This window comes from Plecotus auritus (genome assembly GCF_963455305.1).
Source record: "Plecotus auritus genome assembly, chromosome: 10".
In the NCBI taxonomy this organism is placed as follows: Eukaryota; Metazoa; Chordata; class Mammalia; order Chiroptera; family Vespertilionidae; genus Plecotus; species Plecotus auritus.
Window position 1 is genome coordinate 5,080,473 of NC_137785.1, and position 11,620 is coordinate 5,092,092.

Consider the following 11,620-nt stretch of genomic DNA (forward strand, 5'->3'; position numbering starts at 1 on the left):
GAGGAGGGAGGGGGCGGGGGGCGGGGATTGGGGGGAGGAGAGGGAGGAGAGGCGCGCCGGGAGGGCTCGGTGCTGCCCCTGGCGGCCGCGGGGGGCACTGCGGCGCCGTGGGAGGTCCCCAGCTTTCCCTCCGCTCTGCGAGGGCGCCCACCTCCCGCAGCGCAGGTACCCCGACATCCCTGTCTCTAGAAGGCCGCCCCTGCTATTGTGTCTGTCAGCTTACAAGAGGGTCCCTTATCTTTTTCTTTTTTTAGAAGTTCTCTTTTTTTTTTTTTAATCCTCACCTGAGGATATTTTTCCATTGATTTTTAAAAAATATATATTTCATTGATTTTTTTACAGAGAGGAAGGGAGAGGGATAGAGAGTTAGAAACATCGATGAGAGAGAAACATCGATCAGCTGCCTCCTGCACACCTCCCACTGGGGATGTGCCCGCAACCAAGGTACATGCCCTTGACCGGAATCGAACCTGGGACCCTTCAGTCCGCAGGTGGACGCTCTATCCACTGAGCCAAACTGGTTAGGGCTCCATTGATTTTTAGAGAAAATGGAAGAGGGGAGGGGGGGGAGGGAGGGAGGGAGACATCGATGTGAGAGAGACACATGGATTGGTTGCCTCCTGCACCCACCCTGACCAGGTCCTGGGCCAGGGAGGAGTCTGCAACCCAGGTAGGTGCCCTTGACCGGAATCGAACCTGCAACCCTTCAGTCCGCAGGCCGGCGCTCTATCCACTGGGCCAAACTGGCTAGAGCCCACGCTCCATCTTCATAAGGTCCCTCCCAGGTGTTGAAGAACCTCTCCAAAGAATTACTCCGTGTACATAGGGACCGCCCCGCCCCTCGCCACTCAGGTTGCGGTTTATAGCCACTGCCTAGGCCAGTGGTCGGCAAACTCATTAGTTAACAGAGCCAAATATCAACAGCACAACAATTGAAATTTCTTTGGAGAGCCAAATATTTTAAACTTAAACTTCTTCTAACGCCACTTCTTCAAACTAGGCCCGCCCAGGCCGTGGTATTTTGTGGAAGAGCCACACTCAAGTGGCCAAAGAGCCGCATGTGGCTCGAGCGAGCCGCAGTTTGCCGACCACGGGCCTAGGCAACCTCACAGGATCCCACCGAGGCCACACTGGTCCATGCGGAAACAGAGACCCTCGGAGGGGAACCTGCAGCTTTAATGTCATCACCCGGGTAGTCACAGTTGGAGCTAAAACGAAGGTCCCCAGAAATCTGCCCCAGGGATCTGCCCCCTCAACCCCACCCCAGGGATCTGCCCCCTCAACCCCACCCCAGGGATCTACCCCCTCAACCCCACCCCAGGGATCTGCCCCCTCAACCCCACCCCAGGGATCTGCCCCCTCAACCCCACCCCAGGGATCTGCCCCCTCAACCCCACCCCAGGGATCTGCCCCCTCAATCCCTCCCCAGGGAGCAGGGCTAGACTTTGCCCTTGAGGTCCCCATGCCAGGTGTCCCTTGTGGGGAACAAGCTGGGTGTGAGGAAGAAGGGGAGGTTCGTACCCCACCTGACTCGTTCCAATATTTTGTCCCAGATTGGTGAGAAGGGCTGGGGGGTGTTGCCCGTGCCGTTACTAGAGAGAAAAATGATGGTGGTGGTGGTGGTGGTAGTGGTGATGGTGATGGTGAGAATGGTGATGGGGATGGAGATGATGATGGGGATGTTGGTGATGATGGGGATGCTGATGATGGGGATGATGATGGTGATGATGGTGATGATGGTGATAATGGGGATGATGATGGGGATGTTGGTGATGATGGGGATGCTGATGATGGGGATGATGATGGTGATGATGATGATAATGGGGATGATGATGGTGGTGATGATGGTGGTAATAATGATGATATTATGATGGTGATGATGAGGATGGTGATGTTGGTGATGATGGTGATGGTAAGGATGGTGAGGGTGGTGATAATAGGGATGATGATGTTGGTGATACTGGTGGTGATGATGGTGATGGTGAGGATGGTGATGATGGTGATGGTGAGGATGGTGATGATGGTGATTTTGGTGATGATAATGGTGATGGTGATGATGATAATAATGATGTTATGATAGTGATGGTGAGGATGGTGGTGATGGTGAGGGTGGTGAGGGTGGTGATAATGGGGATGATGATGTTGGTGATACTGGTGGTGGTGATGGTGATAATAATGATGAGGATGATGATGGTGGTGGTGATGGTGATGATGATGGTGATAATGAAGACATGCGCCCTGACTGGGAATCGCACCAGTGACCTCCGGTTTCATTGGTAAATGCTTAACCACTGAGCCAAGCTGGCCAGATTGAAATTAAAACTTTTTTAACCAAAAAAGCGAGGGTAGCTGCTTCTCTCTCTCTCTCTCTCTCTCTCTCTCTCTCTCTCTCTCTCTCTCTCTCTCCTTCACTCCAGCTCTTTCTCTCATGTCCAGCTCTCTGTCTCTCACACAGGGTCTGGGTCCCAGATGCCTGTAGCCTGGCGTTTCTAGAGAATTGCTTTATCTTGCATTGTGTAAGCCCAAGACATCCATCCTCGTGCATGGAGACCTGAGACGCTGCCTGATCGAAATGTGCTGCCTCGACCTTCTCCTGCCCTTGTTCCCTGGACCGGTTTCTCCTGGGGAAGACAGATGGTTATTCCAGGGTGGTCTTCGAGCACTTATTCCTAGGGGTTTCCCTGAATACCCTCCCAACACCATCTCACACTCTATGGGTGTTCATTCAGGACGTGGGTGCCCGAGAACCCGCCCCCCCCCCCGGGGAGGATGGCTCCAAGCACATGGCGGCTGCTATTTAATCCCAGCCAAGGCTCGCCATATGGGGAGAGGGACAGAGCGTCGCCAGATGTTCCCATTTTCCAAGAGAAGACAGAAACCTGGATATTTTTAAAAGCAAAATCCCTCAGCTTTTAAATGTGAAAACTAATTCGAATGAAAAAAATGCTGCGTGGGCCAAATAAAACCTGCCCGTGGGTTGGAGCTGGCTGGGTTGTAAGCTCTGGTCGAACCAGACGCCGCACGGCACCAGCATGGAAGGGGCAAGCAGAGGGAGGGGAGCCCCAAAGAGACTGAGAAGGAGCAGCCGGGGAGGTGGGAAGGGAGCCAGAGAGAGGCAGCAATGCCACCCCCTCCAGGCAGGCAACCTGGCCAGCCGCTCTGGATGGAAGGCAGGGGCAGGTCCTGGCTCAGGGGCTCGGCATGGCCTCCCACGACGTAAACGCTGGCTTCCTGAAGTGGCTGTGAGTGCATGGATAAGAGCACATTTAGATGCCGTTCTAGAACATACAGAACTGATCTATGGTGGCAACGTCTTCAGAGCAGCAGTTCCACCTGGGACGATGGGGGACAGGGCTGAGTGGGGAGGGGGCTGAGGGGACTTTTTGGGTGATGGTGTTGGTTGTTCTGTATTTTTTTAAAATATATTTTATTGCCCTAACCGGTTTGGCTCAGTGGATAGAGCATCGGCCTGCGGACTCAAGGGTCCCAGGTTCGATTCCGGTCAAGGGCATGTACCTGGGTTGCCGGCACATCCCCAGTAGGAGGTGTGCAGGAGGCAGCTGATCGATGTTTCTCTCTCATCGATGTTTCTAACTCTATCCCTCTCCCTTCCTCTCTGTAAAAAATCAATAAAATATATATTTAAAAAATATATATATATATTATTGATTTTTTTGAGAAGTCCTGCTTTATTTTTTTATTTTTTATTTATTTTTATATTTTTATTGATTTCAGAGAGGAAGGGAGAGAGAAAGAGAGATAGAAACATCAATGAGGAGAGAATCGTTGATTGGCTGCCTCCTGCACCGCCCCCTACTGGGGATTGAGCCTGCAACCCAGGCATGTGCCCTTGACCGGAATCGAACCTGGGACCCTTCAGTTCGCAGGCTGACACTCTATCCACTGAGCCAAATCAGGTCAGGCTATTTTATTGATTTTTTTACAGAGAGGAAGGGCGAGGGATAGAGAGTTAGAAACATCGTTGAGAGAGAAACATCAATCAGCTGCCTCCTGCACACCCTCTACTGGAGATGTGCCCGCAACCAAGGTACATGCCCTTGACTGGAATCGAACCTGGGACCCTTCAGTCCGCAGGCCGTCGCTCTATCCACTGAGCCAAACCGGTTAGAGCTGTTCTGTATTGTTTTTTAGAAACATATTTTTATTGGCTTCAGAGAGGAAGGGAGGGGGAGAGACAAAGAGAAACATCAATGATGAGAGAGAATCATTGACCGGCTGCCTCCTTCATGCCCCTGACTGGGGATTGAGTCCAAAGTCTGCAACCTGGGCGTATTGCCCTGACTGGGAATTGAACTGTGACCTCCTGATTCATAGGTCGATACTCAACCACGGAGTCACGCCGGCCAGGCTGTTCTGTATTTTGATGAGGGTTTGGGGTGCACATGGGGTCTGCCTTTATGCAGGGGTCCTCAAACTACGGCCCGCGGGCCACATGCGGCCCGCTGAGGACATTTATCCAGCCCGCCGGGTGCCGCTGCCTGTCTTGCTTAGCAGCCGACTCGTCCCGGGCCCGCAGTGCGCACAGGAATTTGTTCATAGTTGTTTTTTGTTTTGTTTTTTTAAATATTTCATTGATTTTAGAGAGGAAGGGAGAGGGAGAGAGAGATAGAAACATCAATGATGAGAGAGAATCATCGATCGGCCTCCTCCTGCACGCCCCCCACTGGGGATCAAGCCCGCAACCCAGGCATGTGCCCTTGGCCGGAATCGAACCCGGGACCCCTCAGTCCGCAGGCAGATGCTCTATCCACTGAGCCAAACCAGCTAGGGCCATAGTTTTTTTTTTAAACTATAGTCCGGCCCTCCAACGGTCTGAGGGACAGTGAACTGGCCCCCTGTTTAAAAAGTTTGAGGACCCCTGCCTTAGGCAGACAATTTCCAGTAACAGGCAGACTATCTTATCAGTAAGGATTTACATAACTGTCTGGTAGGGACGTTGCTTCAGCTACCATTGTCTGGACCGAACAGTGGGTGTACACCATGACCTTTGGCAGGGCTCAAGGTTCACCAGCCTTCTGGGCTCCTTGTCCACACCTCTCTGCTAGTGAAGACAATGGGCGGCTTCCTGCAATAGTACACTTCAGATGTGTGCATTTCATGGCAAATTCAACCTCAGAAGAAAACTAAGAACTCTAGTTAACGGCGTGCATGCTGTGGACGAAAAGCGGAACCAGGCTCACTTAACAAGTTCATTGAAGGCCTGTGTGGCAGCCTTGCAAACTCAGAGCCCTAAAATAACCACAAAGGATGGTCTGCAATGAAAGCTTTTTAAAATATATATATTTTTATTAATTTCAGAGAGGAAGGGAGAGGGAGAAGGTGGTAGAGACATCAATGATGAGAGAGAATCATGGATCGGCTGCCTCCTGCACGCCCCACACTGGGGATGAAGCCTGCAACCTGGGCATATGCCCTGACCGGGAATCAAACCGGTGACCTCCTGGTTCATCAGTAGATGCTCAACCACTGAGCCACGCCTGCCGGGCTGAAATGAAAACGTTTTAAACCAAAAGCAGTTTATGGTGGGTGGCATGTCCTAGGCCGGTATCCTCCCTGGACAGAGGTCTATCTTTACCTTCACGGAGCCTGTCCATTGTCTTTTTGCATCTATGATAACATATTTGGAACATCAAAGAAATTTTCCTTTTTCTAGACCCCTCCAAGCACAAGTCACTGCTCTGCAGAGACCACAAGTCCCCTCATTGTTCATTGTCGACCATTAACTGTCCTGTACTCACCTACGTAAAAGGAGCATGTGTCCATCATTTTACTTTTTATCCAGTCCCAGAGGTTTCCCCGCTTTGCTTTCTCCCCACCTCCCTAATCTATCACCAATGGATTTTATGTAACCCACGTACATCTCCTCTTTGGATTGTAATGTATAAAATAAGGTGCAAAATGGCCATTCTCCGGACCATTATCTCAATCCGGTGAGATTTTGCTTCCCAGCACTTGTCAACAGTCTGGCTCAAATAAACTCACAGGTTTGAGTGTTTCTTATGCTGAGGATGCTTAAGTAACTGGGGAGAAGTCTAGTGGTGTCTTTATTTTCCTTTGAAATGGATCAAAAAATAAAATAAGATAGATTGACAGAGGGATCCATATGTAATCCTATCTAATAATCCTATCTAATAAAGAGGGAATATGCTAATTAACCATCACTCCATCACAAAGATGGCTGCACCCACAGCTGAGGCCAAGTTCCCATAAGGAGCCTTAACGAGCAATCAGCAGGGACCTGAGGCTACACCCTCCCCTGCCCCCGTGGGGCTTGACAGGGGACCTCAGGCCAGCAGGGCTTGACAGGGGACCTCAGGCCGCCTTCCACACCCGGCAGGGCTTGACAGGGGACCTCAAGGTGTGCTTCCCATCCTGGTGCTGGGCTAGGGACCTCAGGCTGCTTCCCTGGCCCCAGTGCCAGGCCAGGGGACCTCAGGCCACGCCCCCCACCAGGTGGGGCTTGACAGGGGACTTCAGGCCATGCCCCCCACCCCGGCACCAGGCCGGGGGACCTCAGGCCGCACCCCTTGCCCCAGCACTGAGCCAGAGGACCTAAGGATGTGCCCCCCTGCCTGGCAGGGCTTGACAGGGGACCTCAAGGTGCACCCCCCATTGCTGGGTCAGGGGAACTCAGGCCACGCCCCCTGCCCAGGGGGGACCTGAGGCTTCACCCCCTTCTGATGGGGCTTGACAGGGGATCTGAGGCTGTTCCCCCCTCCCGGTGCCGGGCCGGGGGACCTGAGGCTGCAGCTCTCCCCGCCTGGCGGGGCTTGAGGGGAAAACTCAGTCCATGCCCCCCACCCAGTGGGGCTTGACAGGGGATCTCAGGCCATGTTCCACACCTGGCAGGGCTTGACAGGGGACTTCAAGGCACGCCCCCCACCCCAGTCTGGGCTGGGGGACCTCAAGCCATGCCCCACGTCCTGGCGCCAGGCCAAGGGACCTGAGGCTATGTTCCCTGCCTGTCGGGGCTTGACAAGGATGGAACTAGCCAGGTCTGGATCTATCCCAATGAGGGGCGGGGCAGGGGGGGGTGGCCGGGTCTGTGTCTCACGTGATTTTGAGGCGCATGTGGGTGGGCGGGGACTTGACTCTGGGTCCCGTGATGTGCCCCAGACTCTGACAGGAGGAAGGTTTTCATATACATTTTACTAATTTTCTTTCATCTCTGACACTTCTATTATAGAGAAAGGGCAAATAGCAATATTAAATTATTTCCTCTAATGAATCCCCTTTTAATGTGCACGAATTGCGTGCACCGGGCCACTAGTCCTATATAATAAAAGGCTAATATGCAAAGGACCAAATGGTGGAACGACCGGTCACTATGATGCACACTGACCACCAGGGGGCAGACACTCAATGCAGGAACTGCCCTCTGGTGGTCAGTGTGCTCTGACTTAGTGGCAACACTAAGGATGTCTGATTGACAGCTTAGTGGGCCTAAGCCGTCAGTCAGACATCCCCCCAGGGCTTCCGGACTGCGTGAGGGCACAGGCCAGGCTGAGGGACCGCCCCCCCACCCAAGTGCACGAATTTTGTGCACTGGGCCTCTAGTAAAATATAATAGCAAGGGAAGAAATTAACCAAAAAACGTGTATGCATATGTGCATAACCCATGGACAGTAGTGTGGGGAAGGTGTAGGGTGGGGTGGAAGCTGGGTGGATAGGGACAAGGGGGGGGGGGAAATGGGGGCATCTGTAATACTGACAACCGTAAATAACAAGTTAAAAAAGGCATCCAGCCAAAACCGGTTTGGCTCAGTGGATAGAGCATCGGCCTGCGGACTGAAAGGTCCCGGGTTCGATTCCGGTCAAGGACACGTACCTTGGTTGCGGGCACATCCCCAGTAGGGGGTGTGCAGAAGGCAGCTGATCGATGTTTCTCTCTCATCGATGTTTCTAGCTCTCTATCCCTCTCCCTTCCTCTCTGTAAAATATCAATAAAATATATTAAAAAAAAAAAAGGCATCCAAATTGGAAAGGAAGAGGTAAAACTGTCATGATGCCGATGACCTGGTGCTGTAGATAGAGGACCCTAAAGATTCCACCAAAAAGCTACTAGAACTGATCAATGAATTCAGTCAAGTAGCAGGACACCAAAACAAATACCCAGAAATATCAGTTGCATTTCTATACACCAATGATGAACTATCAGGAAGGGAAACTAAGAAAACAATCCCATTTACAATTGCATAAGTCCGGCTGTGTGGCTTGGTGGTTGAGCATCGACCTATGAACCAGGAGGTCAAGTGTCAATTTGCGGTCAGGGCACATGCCCGGGTTGTGAGCTGTGGGTTCAATCCCCAGTGTGGGGCGTGCAAGAGGCAACGGATCGATGATTCTCTCTCACCATTGATGTTTCTATCTCTTTCTCCCTCTCCCCTCCTCTCTGAAATCAATCCTAAATAATAAAAGCCTAATATGCTAAGTGTCCAGTCGTCCGGTCGTCCGTTCAACCAATCAAAGAGTAATATGCTAATGATATGCTAAGGCCACTCAAACAACTGGCTATGACGTGCACTGACCACCAGGGGGCAGACACTCCGACCGATAGGCTAGCTTGCTGCTGGGGTCCGGCCGATCGGGACTGAGCAAGATGGGCCAGACATGCCCTGGAGCCCTCCTGAGGACCCTCCTCGACTGGCCAACCTCCTGTGTCCCTCCTTGGCCCTGATCATGCACCAGTGGGGTCCCTCGGCCTGGCCTGTGCCCTCTCGCAATCTGGGACCCCTCGGGGGATGTCGGAGAGCCGGTTTCAGCCAGATCCTGCAGGCCAGGCCGAGGGACCCCACTGGTGCACAAATTCGTGCACCGGGGCCTCTAGTAAGAATATATATCTTTAAATCCCTAGGAATAAATTTAACCAGAGATGTAAAAGACCCGTACTCAGAAAATTATAAGACACTGAAGAAAGAAACGGAGGAAGATATAAATAAGTGGAAGCATATACCTTGTTCATGTGTGGGAAGAATTACCACCCTTAAAGGGAACAGCATGACAATTTTGGGGCGGAGGGGAGAGGGAGGTGGGAGGAGAGGGGAGGTGGGAGTAAGCTGACTTCCTCAGGCCGGGGTTGCAGGTCAGCATCCCGGTGGTAAGTTACGCTGACTTACACAGAATGTGGCCTCCTGGGTGGGATCCTGGAACAGAAGGACATCCGGTAAAAACCAAGGAGACCCACTTAAATCGTGGACTTCATCATTGTTTGGTTTGTTTTTTTAATCTCCACCCGAGGATATTTTCCCATTGATGTTTAGGGAGCGTGGAAGAGAGAGGGAGAGACAGAGAGACATATCGACACGTCGATGGGTTGCCTCTTGCATGGGCCCCAACCAGGGCCCGGGCTGGGGAGGAGCCTGCAACCTAAGTCCGTGCCCTTGACCGGAATCGAACCCGGGACCCTTCTGTCCGCAGGCCAGCGTTCTATCCACTGAGCCACACCGGCCAGGGCTAAAGGGTGGACTTTTTTTTTTTTTAATATATTTTATTGATTTTTTACAGAGAGGAAGGAAGAGGGATAGAGAGTTAGAAACATCGATGAGAGAGAAACATCGATCAGCTGCCTCCTGCACACCTCCCACTGGGGATGTGCCCGCAACCAAGTTACGTGCCCTTGACCGGAATCGAACCCGGGACCCTTCCGTCCGCAGGCCGGCGTTCTACCACTGAGCAACACCGGCCAGGGCTAAAGGGTGGACTTTTTCGCTAGCAAAGCCCATCCACGCTGACTCATGGGTTGTGACCCCTGCGCCACGGGAACAGAAGATGTAAACAGCAGGGGAAACTGTGCTATCTCTGCAGCTTCCCTGTAAATCTAAAACTGTTCTAAATTTAAAACTTACCTAAAAAGAGAAATCCAAAAAAAAAATTCCCTTTTTTTCAAATGTCAGTCTAAGAAAAAGTCTGCGCTCGGTGGTGCGAGCAATGTTATCCGATCTCCCTCCGTCTGCCTGGGTCCCCCTTCCCTTCTCCTCGGCTGGGTCGGGAGCAGGTCTTCCTAACGTTCTTGCCACGTTGAGGTTTGCCAACAGCCTCGATTTCAGGGCGCCAGGGCTCCAGCCTAACGTACTATGAAGACACCCACAGGGCGCCCTGGACAGTGTGGCTCTGTGGTTAGAGCATTGACCTGCGAATGGAAGGGTCTTGGGTTAGAGTCCCCGTCAAGAGCCCAGGGGCGTGTGAAGGGGGCAACCAGGTGATGTGTCTCTCTCACATTGATGTTTCTCTCTCTCTCTCTCTCTCTCTCTCTCCCCCCCCCCCCCCCCACTCTCTCTAAAAATCCCTGGGTGAGGACCAGGGGGGCCTGTACTAGGTACGGAGGCAGCAGGACTTCTTGGATGAGGAGGAAGAGGAGGCATTGGTGACTGTGGCTTGCACAGTGGACTGGATCGGATGTTCTGTGAGATGTTTTGGGATCGAGCTCAAAGCCCGCAACCCGGGCATGAGCCCTGACCGTGAATCGAACCGTGACCTCCTGGCTCAGAGGTCAATGCTCACCTCTATTCTGCACATCCGTGGTCTGTATGTTTTCCTTCCCCCTGGAAGAGACCTGGCGGCCAGGTAAGGCATTTACTGGTACTTCCTCCTCTTCCGCCCGCTGAGGCCCCCTGAATGCGCTGGGCCTCTGTGGCACCTGCAGACGTGAGGGGCCCAGCTCCCAGCCTTGTCCCGCCTCTCCGGCCACCGCACTAGAGTCCCGAATGGCCATGGACGCCCCGCAGCAGGCCCGGCACGAGGGAGAGACACTCGGTGCCAAACCTCTGAAGTGGGGGTTTTCCATTGCAGGGCCCCCCAAAGCCACCCCTCTGCGCTGCGCTTGTCACTCACAGGTTCTCTCTCGCGGTCCTGCTGTGACCTGGTGACCTTGTGACCTTCCTCATTCCGCTCCCCACGTCACACTGAAGGGCCCCCTCCTCCAGGCAGTCCGCCGGGCTGTCCGCATGGCCAGGCAGCTCCCCCAGTGTCCGGCCTGCTCCTGCCGCACGCGCTGGCTGTGACAGCTGCTCGGCTTCCCGATGCCCCCTCCCCGGCCCCGGGCCCTCAAACGGTGGGGACTCACACCCTCTTCTCTCACCAACTCCAGCTCAGTGCCACGGAGGCACCCAGATGATGTAACACGTAGGTTTTATTATTGTCCAGGTGCGGCGAGACCAACATTTCAGGAAGGAAGTGGTTTGCTGTACTCACAGATTCGGGGTTGGATGGGGAACCTCTCTTCCTGCATTGACCATACGAGGGAGAGAGATAGAGATAGAGACAGAGATAGAGAGGGAGAGAGAAGGGAAGGGAGAGGAAGGGAGGGGAGGAGAGGGGAAGGGAAGGGAAGGGAGGGGAAGGGAAGGGGAAAGGGAGGGAAGGGAAGGAAAGGGAAGGGGAGGGGAAGGAAGGGGAGGGGAGGGGAGGGGAAGGAAGGGGAGGGGAGGGGAGGGGAAGGGAAGGGAGGGGAAGGGAAGGGGAAAGGGAGGGAAGGGAAGGAAAGGGAAGGGGAGGGGAAGGAAGGGGAGGGGAGGGGAGGGGAAGGAAGGGGAAAGGAAGGGAAGGGAAGGGAAGGGAAGGGAGGGGAGGGGAAGGGAAGGGAAGGGAGGGGAAGGGAAGG